The sequence below is a fragment of the Sinocyclocheilus anshuiensis genome, unplaced genomic scaffold, assembly GCF_001515605.1.
Source record: "Sinocyclocheilus anshuiensis isolate Anshui unplaced genomic scaffold, SAMN03320099.WGS_v1.1 scaffold598, whole genome shotgun sequence".
NCBI lineage: Eukaryota > Metazoa > Chordata > Actinopteri > Cypriniformes > Cyprinidae > Sinocyclocheilus > Sinocyclocheilus anshuiensis.
The window spans coordinates 777,807-793,818 of record NW_015547660.1 but is presented as its reverse complement, the minus strand read 5'-3'; positions in this window follow the sequence as shown (position 1 = coordinate 793,818).

Here is a 16,012-nt window from a genome sequence, read left to right as displayed (position 1 = left end):
AGGCCTGTTCCTTTGTGGCTGGTGATGTTGTTCTGGACCACCATGTCAACAATGCTGCTGTTCCATTCAAAATAATCCTGATTGTCCACCTGAATGATCTCAAACTTCACTAATAAAAATACATGTTTATTGTAATTCTTCAACAGGGAGTTTTGTTTTACATATAGGCTATTGTGTATATCTAAATGAAAAAAAAATTGTTCCAACACCAACACCTGCTATCACCCATGAGAAAAAACGAATTATCCCTTTAAACTTAAAATCTGTTTGTGCCACCTTTAGCAGCAAGAACTGCAAACAAACTTTTCTGATAACTATAGATCAGTCTTTATATACAGTACATACTATATATATATGAAAAATGTTTGGACATTTACAGTAAGTAACAGAAGTTGTCCCAGGTGGACTACAAATCTGTACTATCAACAATCACAGTCCACCCCCCACCCCAGCTTCTCTAAAGGAGAGGTTGTGATTTTTTTTACATGGTCAATTAGGGTAATTCTGATTTCATTTGAAATTCATCTGCACCTTCTACCTCTCTTTCCACCCTGTTGTCCACTTCCTCTCTGTCCATGTCTTCTTACAATTTCTCCTCTTGCTCTTTCGCCGACAGAGGGTGGAGCCATGGTGGAGGAAGGGCTGATGACTCCAGTGGGCGGACCGACGGCGGCGGAGCAGGTGGAGTAGGAGCCCGAGGTGGAGATGGAGAGCCGATGAGCCAGGGCGACGGGGAGGATCCGGAGGGCCAAGGCGGAGCAGATGGCTTGGGATCCGGAAGGCCGCGGTGGAGCCGGAGTGACAGAGGATCAAGGTGGAGCCGGAGGGAAGGAGGAGCCTGACAGAGCCGGAGGGACGAGGTGTAGCCGGAGAAGTGGAGTCGCGAGGCGGCGGATGATCAACGACAGACAGGGAGCTAGGAGCCATGGTGGAGCCGCTGGGTCGAAGGGCCGAGGCGGAGTCCGGGACTCCGGACATTAATCAATGGAGATCCTCCAGCCACAACGCCGATGGAGATTGGCAGACCCGTGGCGAATCCAGCGCACAGATGGTGGGCTGAGGGTGAGCAGAGGGGCTGACAGGAGCCAGCGGTGGTGGAGCAGAAGCAGCAGGGATGACAGGAAAAGGCAGGAAAGGGAGGGTGGGTGGGAGTTTGTTAGCATCAGTTTTTTTCAGGGATGGTGTGTGCTGCCCACACATACCAGAAGGCCACTCCCAACACCGGGAGCGCCAGCGATAGGGGAACGACCTTCATGGCAGGACTGGCAGATAGTTCAGGGCAGACTGATAGTTCAAGACAGACAGACAGTTTAGACGAAGGCGGAAGAAGAGGGGGCATGTCTGCATATATATCCATATCATTGTCCATTGTCAGCTCACCCTCAGCCATGGTGCAGTGGGCAGAGCTTCCTTCTGCGCTCTCGCTGTCCATGACGCTTTCCCCTGTGGCGAGCACTGTAGCCGGCTCTCGTCCCTGGTCTGACGTCACGGGCTCTGGCTCCGGGGTGATCCTCAGCTCTGTCGCTCTTTTTGGCGATGGCTCGTCGGTCGCAGTGGGCTCAGGCTCTCCGTCATCGGTGGGCTCAGGCTCTTGCTCCGCGCAGTGAGGTGATGGTGGGCTGGGCTCTGGGTCCGGAGTGGGACTGGTGAGACGCTCCTCGGCAGGGCCGATGGTGAACGGCGAGTTGTTGCTCACCGGCACCCACTCCACAAAGGTGGTGAAAGAATCCCGAGGTCCACCTCCGGACAACCGCGCTCTGCACTCGTTCAATCGTTGAGGCTCGTCAGGAAGAATGTGCAGAGGCTGCTGTCCGGGAAGCTGGAGTGGTTGGCGATTTCCACGAAGATCGCGGAGTGGACCTCAAGAGGCATTCTCTTCTGCTCCAACAGAAGGAGCAGGTAATTGGGATTATCCATAATAAAAATAAAAACGGACAAAAACGGAAACAAAACGGAGAGAAGGGGCGATTACTTATTTTCTTGAGGTCGGTTATTCTGTCATGCTACGTGCTGGAATGAGGACAAGAGCGCACTTATACTACGGTTACCACACCTCAAGACATTATACATGTGTTGTATTTCAAGACATACATCAGGTTTTTGTACTTAAAGTGCTATCGTGAGTAGGATTAATTTCTTACGCGTCTCATCCAATGCCTCTGTTGCTACAGTAATTCCAAAACGTCATTTTAGAGCTAATAACGGAGGCTTGAGAGAAAGAAAGAGTGCGATTAAGCTTGTGTGTATTAGCCTACCTGAGTCTGTTTGACTCTCAAGTGTTTGGCAGCAGCGTCTCTACTAATAGCAAAACTATTCTTGAGGTTCATCTGCCTCAAAAACATCACCGTTATTACCTCGCTAGTGTGAAATGTTGTGTAGCTTTTAAGTTGCTAAACTATATTACGGATAAAATTGTAAGAGCGGCGCTGACAACGTTCCTGTGCGTGTTTCCATGTGTGTGTTTCTATGGGAGAGAGCGGGAGAAAAAAGGTATGTGCTTTCGGTACATAATAAAACGTAATTTTGTGTCGAAAACATGGAAATATATAAATATATTTTTATCCTATTGTTTATCATATTTAATTCCCTGGTCAGTGTCTTTGTGTGCTTTGGTTATTTTGCTGTTGCAGGCTGTAAGGACCTTTGAAATAACTTAAATCATTTGGCAACGTGATATGGACATGTAATGCGGTCAAGATCTGCCTGGAACTACATTCGCTGTGCGTTTCCCTGAAAAAAAAGTGCACACCTTAGAATGTTCGTCAGCCAATCAGATTGAAGCATTCAACGGCCCCCGTAGTATACTAATATATGATCATTTAAAATGTGTTTGTCAGAAAATATGCTAAATTAAAACTCCTAAAAAGTGATTTTTTTTTTCTTGTAAATCCAGTGGTCAGATGCTCAATTGTCTGCACAGTTCCACAAATCTATAAGACATTATGAATATATATATGATGTTTTTTCAGCTTTCGAGGAGGACAGACAAACACAGACAGGTAGGAGGGGACACAGCCGATGAAGACAGGTGAGGGGGAGTGTTTCGGTAATAATTGAATCCAACAATGGCTGGCAGATATCTGAATGTGACTTTGCAGGAGTCTGATCCTTTATCGACAGCTATTATCTGTTAATTACATTAACATTTTATCAGTGGCGCAGGGTGGGCTCTACGGCAGATAGGCGTTCGTCAGCGCCTCAGGAGCGCGTCCCGAGTCCGTCTCACTTGTCCTGCTGGCAGTAACAGCGGTCGCCTCACCATTCTTGTGCTGGCTGTGCAATTCAGAGCACTTTATTTTCCTTTGAAGGAACCAGATTTAATTTTTTGTTATGTTGATGCGTTGCATAAAACAAAACCTTTACGCCCTGGATGTCAATGCAGTATTTGCACCAAAATACTGTATTGTTTGTTTTTAATATTTTTCTCTGAATTTTTTTTTCCCGCCACAGAATAATTAAAAAATAAATAAATAAATAGTTAATTGTGACTTTTTATCTCACAATTATGATTTTTTTCCCCTCACAGTTGCAAGTGTATTTATCACAATTAAGACTTTTCTTCTCATAAAAGCAAGTTTATATCTTGCAATTGAAATATATAAACATGCAATGACAAGTTTACATCTTGCATTCTTACAATATGACTTCTTACTCAGCATTCTGGATTTACAGCTCACATTTCTGTTTTTATTTTATTTTTGTATTTATTTATTTTTGTTTTTATTTTTATTTTCAATTTTTTTTTTTGCTACAGAATAAAAAAATAAATAAAAAGGTAAATACAACATTTTATCTCACAATTCAGACATCTCAAAACTCTGGGTTTACGTCACACAATCCTGTGGAATCCTGCATTTGTTACTTTAAAGAGCAATGTCTATTTGATTTAATCCACCTAAAATTTGTTGCATTGTTATAAATTAATTCATTTGGTTTATTCAGTGATATAACATAATTTCCCTTTCATGGGAACTTCGAACTGCGTCCTGTAGGGGTCGCTATGCAGGTTACTTATGTAACCATGGTTCCCTGAGTAGGGAACGAGACACTGCGTCCTCTAGGTTTCTTGCCTGCTGCGGACGCAAGCTTCAGACGAAGAAGTGAATGATGTGTGCTCCCGGCGCCTATTTATACTATAGTCGCACCGGTAGTGACGTCATGGCTGTCGCCGGCCAATGAGTTGGTGTTTTTTCAATGTATGCTTCAGACACGGGTCACGACGAGGCGTCCCCCATAGCGACCCCTAGAGGACGCAGTGTCTCGTTCCCTACTCAGGGAACAATGGTTACATAAGTAACCTGAGACGATTTATGACTTACACGAATACAACTCCTTTAGTTAGATGTTACCATTTTCAAGTTACTATTTTTTGGGTTTATAAGGAACAAAGAAATAAATACAATATACAATACAATATACAATATAGAAAACAAAATTAAATACAATATAGAAAGAATCCACAGTGTGTTAAAATGCTATATTAATAGTACACTGAAAAATAATGGTGTAGAAGCAATTTGCACTCAGTAGTTTCTACTAAATTTCACAAACAACCACAAAGAAACAGCAAGTACTGAAGTAGAAAAACTGAGATATTACTTTCTTATAAAACATACTCCAATAATCTTTGTTTTATTTATACCCTTGGCATTTTTTAACCAGTGTTATTTTAGTGTTATGTTTATACTCTTATAGTATTTATTAATATTTAAAAGTAGTTTTTTTTTATTGAATTTAAACGTAAGTTTTAGTAATTTTGTTATGCACGTGTTGTCATTTTTATTTTGTCATTAATATTTCTGTTTAGTCTTTTTTTTTTATTTATTTCAGTTTTAGTGATTTTCTGTTTTAGTGAACTTCTTATTTTTTTATTTCTGTCAATAAAATGTCAAATATTAGGCAATATGTATAATATATATATATATCATTATTATTATTACAGCTTCATTTCAAATAACAAAAAATATTTTTTAACAGTTTTAGTTGTAGTTTTGGTTAACAATAACAACCCTGGGCAGAACTGGTCACTTTCCAGGCGCCTCTGTTGGAAGTTTCCCATTATGCTGTTCGTCTGTTTGATTTCTCTGTATTGGAACACAGGCCATTCGATCTGCTGCTCGTCCTAGAAAATGGACGGCGAGCAGATGCCAATATGCTCAGTAACAACATTGGCCGCTTGGTGAAATCTGTGAGCTTCCAGTCAGGTCTGGATGGGACGGCCGATGTCTGTGGTGCTTTGGAGCAGATCCACTTGTGTTTCAAATCCCTCAATTGCATTATGAGGGTCCTCTAGCGTGGCAAATAACCTCAGAGCCAACCTCAGTCACGGGTCTGCTTATTGATTGAAGCCTGCCCCCATAACTTAATATTTTACCTGCTTATTTCCCTGATGGAGGCGGCGTCAAGCCGGGATCAATGGGAACATTGTCCAGTAGGGGAAGGTCCCGGCTGGGGTCGCGGCTGACTGACAGGGCTGCAGTCTTCTGGCAGCAGGACAAGCAGCGACAGTGAATGAGCCAAACCACAGGGCTTTTGATATGCAGGAACGAAATGACTGGAGATCTGCTGGACTGCAACAGAACTGAATTAAATGAATCGTTCACCTGGACAATGGAAATTTGCACGCCCTCATGTCGTGGCAAACTGTTTCTTTTTTCCATGAAATGTCATAGACAACATTTTTAAAGATATTTATGCAGCTCTTTTCATACAATGATAGTCAGAGAAAACGCTTCTTGTGAAAAAGGAGTGCACTTAATTGTATTGAATGTGCACTTGTATAGTTGTATACAATTTTAAGTACACTTCAATACATTTTCAATTAATTGTAAATAACATCTACTAACTGTCCAAAACATTATATAAAGATCACTCCTAAGTATAATATTTTCATAAGTCCTCTTTTTTAAAGTTTTCTAAACTGTACTACGATCACAGGGGTTCAAAAAGGACAAAAACACCATAAAAGTTCTGAATACAAAATTAAAAGTTACAGATACTAAATTTCTCGGCCGATACCAACTATTCAGAATGATATCTGCCGATACCGATAGTTTGGTTTTCTTAAGGAAATAAAAATCCCTCCCAACTAATGCTGTAAACTATATACAGGGAATCTTCTCATTTGGTACATTGGAGGTAAAAATGAACAAAAACACTATTATATTCAATGCTATTTATTTTCAGATATGTGAATCTGGACCACAAAACCAGTCATGAGGGTCAATTTTTCAAAATTGAGATTTATGCATCCTCTGAAAGCCGAATAAATAATCTTTCCATTGATGTATGGTTTGTTAGGATAGAACAATATTTGGCTGAGATACAACTATTTGAAAATCTGGAATCTGAGGGTGCAAAAAAATCTAAATATTGAGAAAATCATCTTTAAAGCTGTTCAAATGAAGTTCTTAGCAATGCATAGTACTAATCAAAAATTAAGTTTTGATATATTTACAGTAGGAAATTTACAAAATATCTTAATGGAACATGATCTTTACTTAATATCCTAATGATTTTTGGCATAAAAGAAAAATGTATAATTTTGACCCATACAATGTATTGTTGGCTATTGCTACAAATATACCCCAGCGACTTAAGACTGCTTTTGTGCTCCAGGGTCACGTGTAATACTGACACTCAAATAAAAATATTTGTATACAACTGTCAAAATGGCATTTATTGTTTGAATTTTGTGATAAATGTACAGGATTTGAAAGCTGAGCCTTTGTTTCTTATTAGAAGTAACAAAGCACAAAGCTCTTTGTGATAATTGGATTGGAGGCTCATAACAAATAATGTTTGGTAAAGGGAAAACCACGGATCTGGCAACCCTGGCATCAACTACGTGTGATCCATAGGGTCAAACAGAGCCCGCGTTATGAGTTATTATTGCTTTAACCTGGACAGTCCTGGACACAAAAACATTTGCTGCTGTTTGACATGTTTTTCCGCCGCATTGTGATTGACGGGATAAATGCTTTTATCGGCCAAAACTGATTATTGGCCGACACATTGGTGCATCCCTATTTAATGGTGGGTTTTTTGGTCCAATTTTGTGCTTGACAAACATGGTTATCATGAACTATCATTAGCTATGTTTATATGCACTACATAATCCATTAGTAATTGGACTGATGGTTCAATCAGATTGAAAAGCCTTCATGTAAACACCTCAATCAATCCCACTGAGCTTGATCTGAATGAAATTTTAATCAGATTGAAAGAACTGAAATAATCCAATCAATCTTCTCAATCGGATTCGAAACACCTTTTGCATATGTTTACTTATTACGAATTTGTGTATGTTTATTTATGTCTTAATAACCAGTGATGGAGACTGAATATTTACTAAACATTTGCTAAAAACAGCTGTTCTTTTTGATATGTCACAAAGGCAAAAACAATCTTAGTGGTAGTTTTCTCCAGTTCTGTGGGTTGTTTGAAACACGTAAATACACACGTGAATATGTGAATCGGATTGCAAAGTTCAGAATCTGAAATCAGATAAGATTCATTCAGACTGATAGCAATTAGTAGCCTACATGAAAACATCTATTGAATGGAAAGTGTTAGATTTATAAAGATTCTTTTTCTTGTTCATAAAGACGATTCAAAATTTCTCCTCTCACGTAGCACATAAAATGCCAGCGTATGGGTTTGGAATGACATGAGGTCACAGTGACAGAAGTGCTATTTTCAGGTGAACGATTGCTGTAAAGCCGGATGGTGAACAGCAGAAGCACCTGGATAGGGAGAGATTAAAGAAGAGCCCTACATAGGGACGTTGATAAAAAATAAAAAAAAGAGGTTGAGTGAAGCAGAGCGAAGGTTCACTTAAACACACTGCCTTGATACACAAAAAATGCTAAGGACCATTGCTGACATAGAAAGAGTGCAAAAGAAAGAGATATCAAGTGTAGTAATCAAAATGAAAAATGGGTCCTGGGCCACTTTAAGCAAGAGCTAATTTATCACCAGAAAGTACGGATAAGTAGCCGAGTTGTTGCCGTTCAGTAAGTACCCGTTCTGCACCAAATTATTCCACCCCTGCTCGCATGCACCCATAAATCATACACTTCCACACATCTTTTCCCATTAGCGGCCACGCTAGGCATGGGTGCGTGCACAGCTACCAAACGCAGGCTAATAGACTATAACTTTTAATTTTAAGAATGCCCTGAATGCCCCACAGCCACCCCTCACTGCTCATTTGCAGGGGTACGAGGCGGCTGCGTTAACCCTCAGCTAGTGGTAATTTTCATCCCGACTGTGGCGTGTGGAGTGGCTCTTTGGGCTCGTGTGTTTCTGGGTGGCTTTGTGTTTGGAGGGACGCTCACCACACGCTGGAGATAGAGCCCGCGGTTTGTCATTGGCGTCTGCGGGGTCATTGGCTCCCGGCGTAACACCGAGGTCCCATAGCTGCTTTAGTCAAGAGAAAGAGAGTTGATTAAAATGCTGCCTCGGAGGACTTCTAAGCCTTTGATTTGGTAAAGCACAATGGCTCAATATTAAGTCGAATCCTCTCATTGCAAATCTTGCTTCAATCCATCGTTTTTCACTTAAATGCGCCATTAATATCTGTGAAAGTCACCACTTCACCAGATATTAGCATCACATTGTCAGCTGATAAACAGCACGGAGGAACAAAACAATGTCTGGTTAAATATCAGTTCACTTAGTGACCTTTCATAAGACGATTTTCCTAGAACTAGAAGCTAGATCAGCAACTTTTTGAGGAATTATATTATAGGTCCTTTCTGCCGATTTGAGGAAACGTTAGCTCTTGCTGGAAGCACGTGACTGGTGAAACACTTGATGCACAAACCAATGCGAAAAAGCAGAGTCTGCAGCCACTACATGTAAACAGAACTTTAGCTCACTTCTTGACGTTTTTAGCTAAAAATGATTCCTGTTTGGATTCTTGTAGTGCAGTGATGCATATGTTTACCAAAGCCCTTTTATAATTCGATCTGTCTACATATGTCGTACTTCTAACAGACATGCCTATGCTTATTTACGTCTTACAAACTGGTCAGAGGAGGAGACTAAATATTTACTTAGCATTTGCTAAAATAAGAAGTTCTTCATATTTGTCAGCTTGTTTCTTAGATATGTCTTCAAGGCAAAAACATGGAGTCCTGCGACACTTACACCAACAGTGAGGAACAAGCCCTCCTGAGCGTTTATTTGATGGAAGAAAGAGTCAAAGTGTATATTTACTAAATTATTGTTGGAATCAACCGCAACAACAAAAGGGCATACATTTTCATGCACATTTTATGATTTTATGCGCATTTTGGTGTTTACATATTTTGTATTTGACAAATATTACATCTAATCTGCTTCATCTGTGATAAAGTACACTCTTCAAAATAAAGGTTCTTTATTGGCATTTATGGTTCCATGAAGAACATTTAACATCCACAGAACCTTTCCATTGCACAAAATGGTTCTTTATAGTGGAAAAAGGGTTTTTTAGAATACTAAAATGTTTTTCACAAAACAAAAAAGGGATTCTTTTAAGAACTGTTCACTAAAAGGCTCTTTGGGGAACCCAAAACCATCCTTCTATGGCATTGCTGTGAAAACCCCCTTTATTTTTAAGAGTGTATGTAAACATTGTGAAAGCATCACCAACAAAACCAGAGAAAGTGCCTAACTTCATGTCTTTGTTTCCTTCACCCAACTGCAAGCTAGATCCAATGGATCAGTCACAGTTTGTGATTACAAGATGGGACACTTTATTCAGCTTTTAGGCTGTTTTATCCCAGGAAACCAATTCTGTTTGCTGCCTGTGCCTCAGAAATTATACAGTGTTGCTTTAAAAAATATATATATATGTGACCCTGGAGCACAAAAGCAGTCTTAATGAAAGTCACCACTTCACCAGATATTAGCATCACATTGTCAGCTGATAAACAGCACGGAGGAACAAAACAATGTCTGGTTAAATATCAGTTCACTTAGTGACCTTTCATAAGACGATTTTCCTAGAACTAGAAGCTAGATCAGCAACTTTTTGAGGAATTATATTATAGGTCCTTTCTGCCGATTTGAGGAAACGTTAGCTCTTGCTGGAAGCACGTGACTGGTGAAACACTTGATGCACAAACCAATGCGAAAAAGCAGAGTCTGCAGCCACTACATGTAAACAGAACTTTAGCTCACTTCTTGACGTTTTTAGCTAAAAATGATTCCTGTTTGGATTCTTGTAGTGCAGTGATGCATATGTTTACCAAAGCCCTTTTATAATTCGATCTGTCTACATATGTCGTACTTCTAACAGACATGCCTATGCTTATTTACGTCTTACAAACTGGTCAGAGGAGGAGACTAAATATTTACTTAGCATTTGCTAAAATAAGAAGTTCTTCATATTTGTCAGCTTGTTTCTTAGATATGTCTTCAAGGCAAAAACATGGAGTCCTGCGACACTTACACCAACAGTGAGGAACAAGCCCTCCTGAGCGTTTATTTGATGGAAGAAAGAGTCAAAGTGTATATTTACTAAATTATTGTTGGAATCAACCGCAACAACAAAAGGGCATACATTTTCATGCACATTTTATGATTTTATGCGCATTTTGGTGTTTACATATTTTGTATTTGACAAATATTACATCTAATCTGCTTCATCTGTGATAAAGTACACTCTTCAAAATAAAGGTTCTTTATTGGCATTTATGGTTCCATGAAGAACATTTAACATCCACAGAACCTTTCCATTGCACAAAATGGTTCTTTATAGTGGAAAAAGGGTTTTTTAGAATACTAAAATGTTTTTCACAAAACAAAAAAGGGATTCTTTTAAGAACTGTTCACTAAAAGGCTCTTTGGGGAACCCAAAACCATCCTTCTATGGCATTGCTGTGAAAACCCCCTTTATTTTTAAGAGTGTATGTAAACATTGTGAAAGCATCACCAACAAAACCAGAGAAAGTGCCTAACTTCATGTCTTTGTTTCCTTCACCCAACTGCAAGCTAGATCCAATGGATCAGTCACAGTTTGTGATTACAAGATGGGACACTTTATTCAGCTTTTAGGCTGTTTTATCCCAGGAAACCAATTCTGTTTGCTGCCTGTGCCTCAGAAATTATACAGTGTTGCTTTAAAAAATATATATATATGTGACCCTGGAGCACAAAAGCAGTCTTAAGTCGCTGGGGTATATTTGTAGCAATAGCCAACAATACATTGTATGGGTCAAAATTATAAATTTTTCTTTTATGCCAAAAATCATTAGGCTATTAAGTAAAGATCATGTTCCATGAAGATATTTTGTACATTTCCTACCGTAAATATATCAAAATTTAATTTTTGATTAGTAATATGCATGACTAAGAACTTCATTTGAACAACTTTAAAGGCAATTTTCTCAATATTTAGATTTTTTTGCACCCTCAGATTCCAGATTTTCAAATAGTTGTATCTTGGCCAAATATTGTCCTATACATCAATGGAAAACATATTTATTCATCTTTCAGATGATATATACATCTCAATTTCAAAAAATGGACCCTTATGACTGGTTTTGTGGTCCAGGGTCACATATTTTATTTGCAACCTTAAAATTACTTCAAATTTCAAAGAAAATTTCTGGAAGAAGTTGTAGGCATGGCAGGTGAATCTCTCCAGATGTTCCTCATCTACAGCACACATCTGACTGGATCCTCTTCAACCCCAACGGAACAACGACGCTTCTGAAACAATGGCAGGCAAAATAAATGAATCAAAGCTCTTCAGCGACTCTGGAAGTCCCTCGCAAGACAACTCGCTAGCGCTGTGCATAGTCAAATGCTAACGGGACTGGATGCGTGATGGATGAAGTCTTTGACTTCCAGAAGAAATGGCATGATGGCCTGGCATCTCTGCTGCTCGCACTGTGACCAAATGCTGTTATGTAGCTGTTTCATTGTGGTGACAGCATGAGCAATGCTTGGTTTTGTTCTTCCTACTGTTGCTATCCATCATTTGTGGAGAGCTGGGACGTATTCCTGCAACACACACTCCCTCCCCCCGACACACACACACACCTTCATCTCCTCGCCGTTGAGAAGTCTTGTCATTACTGCTGCTTCATCTGCATGTGCACCATTACATTAATCTCCTTGTTTGTCTCATATTCCAAAATCCATCCCTATGCATCTGATTTTATGAGCCATCTGGGTGAAGGAACGGCAGAACGCATGAGCGACTTCTCAGTGAGTTGCAGCTCGTAATGAGAGGCAATTTCACATCAGCAGCTCTCTTCTTGCATGTGGTCGTCGCACTATGTGAATCAACACATGAATGTAATGCTGAGAATGCAGTGACCATCATTGTAAGCAAAAATGCTGCATGATTCTTGATAAAATTGCAGCTACACTGCAAAACATTTAGTTCGACTAAAGACAAATAACACTCAATTTTGTTTTTATAAAATTAAAATAATTTTGTATAAATGTTATATTCTCTTGACACCAGTGTATTGATGTGCATAACACATATTGAACAGATTTACAGACTGCAGAAATTATTCTAGGTTATACTCATTTTTCTGGTGCCCCCCCTTAGTAGGCTATATAACAGAAAAAAAGATGCCAATTTTAAAATTCGCTTTACTGTACATGCAATTTATTTATTTACATTCTAAATAAGAGTTAGAACTGGTCCTTAGTTCCAAACCTAATGGGTAATTAGCTAAATACTTAAAAAAAAAAAAAAAAAAAAAAGAGTTCTTGCTAAACATAGAAATTATGATTTACTTTTAGCAGTCCTCAGGAAATATATTATAGTAAAGAAAAAAATCACGAGAGTGATAACTGTCAGTGAAATGCTCACAGATATGTACAAATCTCCCATCAGGTGTTGCATCAGACCGGCTTTGGAGTTCAAGCAGGCATGTGACATGAGCTCAAGATGTTATTTCATACAGCAGCATATAAATGTACGACTGTCTCCTGTCACATAAAGAGTCAGTTTGATCAGGTGCCTCTGACAGCTTTGTAGGAGCCATCAGCAAATCTTACATATTCGTGCTGCCAGTGACACTTCTGTCAGATTGGAACATATTCATAGCAGAACTGTCAGTGACCAATGGATAGTTTAATGAAAGAAGGAATTTTAAAACAGTATAAAATGCAACATTTTAAAAATGTTACAAAAACAGTATTTTATAGGAATAGTTTGTCAGTGCCAAAAATCTAAATCCCATCATCATTTATTGACCCTCATGTTGTTCCAAATATGCACAACTTCTTCCTTTGTGGAAAACCTCTTGTTTACTATTGTAATCTCCATTCCCTGACGGAAGGAATGAGACATTGTGTCGAATTTTCTGACATTTCAGAAAAGGCCAACGAAATTGGCGAGTGGAATTTGCATGTCAGCCACTCCCGGGTATAAAAGGAGGCTGATGTGCTCAACTCATTCAGGTTTGTGCTGAGGAGCTCACGAAACTTAACGTCTTCCACGGTTTTATCATAGGTAGGATGCAAAATGTTTCAATACAAGCATTCCAGTTAAACGTAATTTATACAATATTTCAAATTTTTAACCCACGGGAGAAAATCATCCCACCGCAACAGTTTTAAAATCAGCCCAATTCCGTGGAAAAAATGCGGACTTGGCAACCCTGCATCCAAAGCGATTTAAATACTCGCATATTGATAGAGGCTCCCTTATGTGCGAAAATTATATTAAATATTTGAATATTTGCGTGAGCAGGCGGTAATGGTCAGAAATTGGGAGCGGGATTAAGAAAACAGTCCTGCGCAGGGCTTTAATACAAAAATGCAGACAATGGGCCTCATTCATGAAACTCGCGTGAATATGAGTAAATTGTGAGTAATTTGCGTGTAAAACAGACCTTCCCGAAAACTCTCCTCCGGATTCACAAACGCTTCGTAAACTTCCAATTTGATAGTTAAACGTGTATGTTAATGAATTCCAATCATTCGTAAATAGGGCTGTGCATGCTCATTCACAATTAGCATACTCCCCGCCTATGAATTACAGCTATGCAAATTGCGTGTCCATATTGCAAAAATGAAAAAAAAAAAAAAAAAGACTAATAGGCCATATGCCTAACAATAAATATTCATTAACGTGTGTCCACTGAAGAGTTTTTAGCCAGCTGAAAAAATGTCAGGCGCTCTTCATAAAACGACCAGCTGGTGGCGCTTGAAAACGTTTTGGTTGCACAGCGTTTTTCCAGCTTAGACGCTTTGGTTGCTATGATTTGGAATATCCACGGTGGCAACGTATTACTAATATCTTATTTTTATGAATTGTAGTAAATATAAAAAAGCAGTAACCAGTAATATTGACTTCATTGTTGTAGACAGTCATTGTACAAGTAGGGTGGTTGGTCGCTATTTGTCCCGCATCTCCTCTATTTATGGCTGGGTAAATAGTGACAGTGACGAGCGCTGCATTTTACAGTTATCAACTCTATCAAGCTGCAAAAAAAAAAATTCCTAAGAGGGCAAGGGCAAATGAACTTGTAATTATGATGGCAGTGCATCAATTCAGTGTCATCAGTTTGCCAAGAAGAACACAGAACGTTTTACGCACTGTTTACATATGGTAGGGAGCAGGTGTACAATTCTTTCGTACCAACTAACATTTTGAAAATACGAACATTTTCATGAATTCGAAAGTTTACGTCAGAACGGCTTCACGAACGATTTACACAAAAATTTGTTCTGATCGTGTTTCATGAATGAGGCCCAATGAATGGCGACTGTAGAAAGCAAAAGCCAAATCCTGGACATTTTGGGCGATTTAGCAATCCCAGCCAGATGCATTTTTTAGGTCCAAAAAGAGAAAAAAGTCAGGAGAAAAGAGGACGTATGGTCACCCTACGTAACCGAGACGTTCCCTATCACGTCAGTCACTTTGACGTTGTCGAATTACAGACACTAAGGGTCCTTATATTAAACACCACAACCACCGGAACTGTGTTACGAGATTCAGCGGTGCATGAACATTACAGAGACCACATCCTGCCCAAAGGGTAGATTGACATGTGGAAAGACATCCTATATACTTAGTGGGAAGTAATACACAGGGAAGAAGTCCCTTTGGTGGGCTCTACCTGGTAAGGGAGAGACTACTGACCACAATGACTGGTGACAGAGTGAGGCTTCGTCCAGGTGAAAGACACAGGGTTCACCGAAGGGAAACCGAACAGTGGAAATTGCATCATATGGGATTAGAACACAATAGAGAATCAACACATATGGAGCATTAATCCAAGTACAAGGGCTCACCTGAAAATGAGACACACCACAAGTAATGGGTCTGGTACCGAATTCCTTCACTAAGTGCTTGGAGGTAGAAAAAATTCCTAGGTACCTCAGGCATGGGGAGCTCCCTTTGGACAATGAGTGCATATTATCACATCAGACATGGGGAAAGAAGCTCAGCGAAAGCACTTCACTCAGCCAGTTGACCGAGTTTTACTTGTTGGTACCCAAGACTTGGGACGAAACTGGCTCTACCCGGAGATTATAAAATCTCGGGAAGGTGTTGGGTGTAGCCCAGCCCGCAGCTCTGCAGATGTCTGCCAACTGTGTGCCATTTGCTGAAGCCGAATAGGCTGCAACACCCCTGGTAGAGTGAGCTCTCATTCCCAGGGGGCACGGTATGCCTTTGGCTTTGTACACCAATAGAATGGCATCCACAATCCAGTGGGCCACTCTTTGTTTTGTGACAGCCTTCCCCTTCAGCTGTCCTCCAAAGCAGACAAAAGAGATGCTCAGATCACCGAAAGTTCTCTCTGTGTGGTACAGATGTATATACAAGGCGCATAATGGACATAACAGAGACAGGGCTGGGTCTCCCTCATCATTAGGGATTGCTTGCAAGTTCACCACTTGATCCCTTAAGAGAGTAGTGGGTACATTGACACATATCTGGGCTGGGGATCTCAGGACAAGTTTGCTGGACTGAACTCTAGACAAGTGGATGGATCACTCTGTAGGGCAGTGGTCTCAAACTCAATTCCTGGAGGGCCACAGCTCTGCA